The 4,925-nt window shown below is 43.1% G+C and overlaps 1 long non-coding RNA gene across 1 annotated transcript; it reads left to right on the forward strand.

The window, feature by feature from the left end:
* The first annotated feature begins 1,372 nt into the window (after window positions 1–1,372).
* LOC112078036 (uncharacterized) lies at window positions 1,373–4,580 on the forward strand. The gene is made up of 3 exons (XR_002895576.2): window positions 1,373–1,723; window positions 2,656–2,774; window positions 4,427–4,580. It is a non-coding gene; the product is annotated as an uncharacterized lncRNA (long non-coding RNA).
* Window positions 4,581–4,925: the final 345 nt, after the last annotated feature.

Below are 4,925 nucleotides of genomic sequence, written 5' to 3' on the forward strand. Positions count from 1 at the left end.
TGTTACCTACCCTTACCACCTGGGGGCMGCCCGTCAGGAAGTCCAGGATCCAGTTGCAGAGGGAGGTGTTTAGTCCCAGGYTKCTTAGCTTAMTGATGAGCTTTGWGGWCACTATGGTGTTGAARGCTGAGCTGTAGTCAATGAATAGCATTCTCACATAGGTGTTCCTTTTGTCCAGYTGGGAAAGGGCAGTGTGGAGTGCAATAGAGACTGCATCATCTGTGGATCTCTCTCTGTTTAGGTCCCAAATGGCACCCTATTCCCTATATAGTGCACTACTTTTGACCAGGGGCCTATGGTGTAAAAAGTAGTGCACTATATAGGGAATAGGGTGCCATTTGACTTTTTATTGAATTTAATGTTTTTACCACTCCTTCAGAGGACAAATATATTTTAGTTTTTTTTTTACAGCTTTTTTGTTACATAGACATTTAATATAGACATTATATTAAATTAAATTTAATATAGACATTTTACATAGACATTTAACATAGACATTTAACATATACATTTAACATAGACATTTTACATTGACATTTAACATAGACGTTTAATATAGACATTTAACATAGACATTTTACATAGACATTTTACATTCATAATATCATTAATACATATAACACTTTATTTTATTTTATTATCCATAAATTATTTTTATATTTTTATTAATCAGTATATTTGAGTTTAACCATAACATTTGTTGTAATATTTGTTCTGTCTTTTCTGGAGGATAAGAAATTGTTTAAGAAAGAGGGTGATACTTTAATCTGTATAAAGGGGAAAAAGGCAGTTTTTAATCAAAGGATGAATCTTTCTTCATAATCTACTAGAGAACCATTTTGGGTTTAAGTATAATTTATGTATGAGTGAAGCTTTTAGTGAGAGGTTTAAAGCTTTAATATTTAATCATTTTATCCCCCCCCCCCAAACTCATATTCATTATATAAATAGGCACGTTTAATTTTGTCTGGCTTTGCATTCCAAATAAAAGCTAGAAAAGTGACCAAGATGTTCAATGAGACTGTGCCATTTCACTTCTTGCTGCCAGTCCTTAATGCCCGATGGCCCGATGGCCGGGCTAAAAGCAGAAAGAGTTAAGAGGCTTTGTGTGCCAGCTCAGGACGGCCAGTGAGGATACTCCCTGAGAGAAAGGGGGAGGAGAGGAGAGGAGAGAGGGGGGAGGAGAGGGGAAAAGAGGGGGAGGAGAGGAGAGAGGGGTGCAGGAGAGGAGAGGAGAGAGGGGGAGGGGGGAGGAGAGGAGAGGAGGAGGACAGGGAAAAAGAGGGGGTAGATAGAGAAGAGAGAGCTCAGTTCATTCGCTCTGCTGCTGGCTCAGAGATTAACTGGGATAGAGAGGGATTACAGTCTGCCATCCACAGGAACGCTTTGTTGTAAAATCACAGACATGTTGTCACCGGGGCTGTGTACTTTGTTCTGAAACATTACCTAAAAGATAAGGTGAACGTCACTGGATAGTTGCCTTACACTGAAGAGACCTGTTTCGCTGAAGAGACCTGTTTCGCTGAAGAGACCTGTTTCACTGAAGAGACCTGTTTCGCTGAAGAGACCTGTTTCACTGAAGAGACCTGTTTCGCCGAAGAGACCTGTTTCACCGAAGAGACCTGTTTCGCCGAAGAGACCTGTTTCACTGAAGAGACCTGTTTCGCTGAAGAGACCTGTTTCACGAGGTCAGGGGTGAAGGATCAAGGAATTGTCTGAGAAGGTAAGGTTTCATTTTTTACTTTAGTAAACATTGATTGTTAAGGTTGTTATCAGTGATGGCTTGCCTCTATCAGAGAAAGTCAACTATTTGGATAAACTTTAAAATAACAATCAGTCATACCACTGATCACATAAATACAATCCACTCTAGTCATTTTGTTCCACTCAAGTTTCCCTTCGGGCCATATTAAATTGTAGTTTTCCTTTGTTCACAAAACAATAGCTATTKGTTTTAAGAAAGAACAGTACAATCTACCATCTGACCTCGTCCAAGGACTTCAATCACAGTATGATAAATCCCTCAGTTTTCTCTTATATAATGTCTGAGGTTTGTTTTAGCATTTAATCCCTGATTTCATCCATATGTTTACATTTAGAACAGATCACCAATGTCAATGGAAGTCTCTGTCTCATTTCCAGTCTCTGTCTTGGTCTCTGCCTGTCCCTTTCTCTGCCTGTCCATGTCCCTGTCCATGTCTCTGTTCCGGTCCCTGTCTCTGTCTCTGTTCCAGTCTCTTTCTGCCTGTCTCAGCCCCTGTCTCTATTCCAGTCCCTGTCTCTGCCTGTCTGTCCCTGTCTCTATTCCAGTCCCTGTCTCTGCCTGTCTGTCCCTGTCTCTATTCCAGTCCCTGTCTCTGCCTGTCTGTCCCTGTCTCTATTCCAGTCTCTGTCTCTGCCTGTCTGTCTCTGTCTCTATTCCTCTATCCAGTCCCTGTGTCTCTGCCTGTCTGTCCCTGTCTCTATTCCAGTCTCTGCCTGTCTGTCCCTGTCTCTAATTCCATGCCCTGTCTCTGCCTGGTCTGTCCCTGTCTCTATTCCAGTCCCTGTCTGTCCCTGTCTGTCCCTGTCTCTGCCTGTCTGTCCCTGGCTCTGTTTCGTGTCTCAATCTAAATTGCTGTATGTCTTTATCTCAATCTCTTCCCCCCCTCCCAGGTCTGACAGAGATGCTGTCCAGTGTGGTAGAGGAGGTGAGGCTGGCTATCCACAGTGACATCAGTGGTCTGAAGTCCTCTACAGCCTTCTCAGTGCCCTGGCTACAGTTCCTACTCAAGGTCTCAAATCTTTATTTTTTGATACAGTCTCTACTAAAAGGCTGTCATCTATATTTATTTTATACAGTCTCTGTCATCTGACCTTTAATGTTATCTTGGTGTTTTCTACAGTAGTCGCTACGCTAGCCCTCTTTAATGTTATCTTGGTGTTTTTCTACAGTAGTCGCTACGCTAGCCCTCTTTAATGTTATCTTGGTGTTTTCTACAGTAGTCGCTACGCTAGCCCTCTTTAATGTTATCTTGGTGTTTTCTACAGTAGTCGCTACGCCAACCCTGTTTAATGTTATCTTGGTGTTTTCTACAGTAGTCGCTACGCTGGCCCTTTTTAATGTTATCTTGGGTTTTCTACAGTAGTCGCTACGCTAGCCCTCTTTAATGTTACTTGGTGTTTTCTACAGTAGTCGCTACCGCTAGCCCTCTTTAATGTTATCTTGGGTTTTTCTACAGGTAGTCGCTACGCTAGCCCTTTTTAATGTTATCTTGGTGTTTTCTACAGTAGTCGCTACGCTAGCCCTCTTTAATGTTATCTTGGTGTTTTCTACAGTAGTCGCTACGCCAACCCTGTTTAATGTTATCTTGGTGTTTTCTACAGTAGTCGCTACGCTAGCCCTCTTTAATGTATCTTGGTGTTTTCTACAGTAGTCGCTACGCTAGCCCTCTTTAATGTTATTTTGGTGTTTTCTACAGTAGTCGCTACGCTAGCCCTCTTTAATGTTATCTTGGTGTTTTACAGTAGTCGCTACGCTAGCCCTTTTAATGTATCTTGGTGTTTTCTACAGTAGTCGCTACGCTAGCCCTCTTTTAATGTTATCTTGGTGTTTTCTACAGTAGTCGCTTACGCTAGCCCTTTTAATGTTATCTTTGGTGTTTTCTACAGTAGTCGCTACGCTAGCCCTCTTTAATGTTATCTTGGTGTTTTCTACAGTAGTCGCTACGCTAGCCCTCTTTATGTTATCTTGGTGTTTTCTACAGTAGTCGCTACGCTAGCCCTCTTTAATGTTATCTTTGTGTTTTCTACAGTAGTCGCTACGCTAGCCCTCTTTAATTTTATCTTGGTGTTTTCTACAGTAGTCCTACGCTAGCCCTCTTTAATGTTATCTTGGTGTTTTCTACAGTAGTCGCTACTAGCCCTCTTTAATGTTTATCTTGGTGTTTTCTACAGTAGTCGCTACGTTAGCCCTCTTTAATGTTATCTTGGTGTTTTTTACAGTAGTCGCTACGCTTAGCCCCTTTAATGTTATCTTGGTGTTTTCTACAGTAGTCGCTACGCAGCCCTCTTTAATGTTATCTTGGTGTTTTCTTACAGTCCTACGCTAGCCCTCTTTAATGTTATCTTGGTGTTTCTACAGTAGTCGCTACGCTAGCCCCTTTAATGTTATCTTTGGTGTTTTCTACAGTAGTCGCTACGCTAGCCCTCTTTAATGTATCTTGGTGTTTCTACAGTAGTCGCTACGCTAGCCCTCTTTAATGTTATCTTGGTGTTTTCTACAGTAGTTGCTACGCTAGCCCTCTTTAATGTTATCTTGGTGTTTCTACAGTAGTCGCTACGCCAACCCTGTTTAATGCCATACCTAGTGCCTATCTGTCTGTTTTGTCTCTGTATAATGAACAGGTAAAGATGCATTATATTGCATGTCTGTTCTCTCTTACAGGTCTACGAGTGTCTGCAGAAGTTCAGAAGGCTTCCACCCAGTCCCTACTTGCCTTATGCCTCTGGTCTCTCTCACGAGGTCAGTCCACCCAGTCCCTACTTGCCTTATGTCTCTGGTCTCTCTCACGAGGTCAGTCCACCCAGTCCCTACTTGCCCTATGTCTCTGGTCTCTATCACGAGGTCAGTCCGCCCAGTCATACCTGCCTTATGTCTCTGGTCTCTCTCACGAGGTCAGTCCACCCAGTCCCTACCTGCCCTATGTCTCTGGTCTCTCTCACGAGGTCAGTCCACCCAGTCACTACCTGCCCTATGCCTCTGGTCTCTATCACCAGGTCCACTACCTGCCCTACGTCTCTGGTCTCTATCACGAGGTCAGTCCGCCCAGTCACTACCTGCTTAGTCTCTGGTCTCTATCACGAGGTCAGTCCACCCAGTCACTACCTGCCCTACGTCTCTGGTCTCTCTCACGAGGTCAGTCCACCCAGTCCCTACTTGCCTT

This window comes from Salvelinus sp. IW2-2015, unplaced genomic scaffold (genome assembly GCF_002910315.2).
Source record: "Salvelinus sp. IW2-2015 unplaced genomic scaffold, ASM291031v2 Un_scaffold5177, whole genome shotgun sequence".
In the NCBI taxonomy this organism is placed as follows: Eukaryota; Metazoa; Chordata; class Actinopteri; order Salmoniformes; family Salmonidae; genus Salvelinus; species Salvelinus sp. IW2-2015.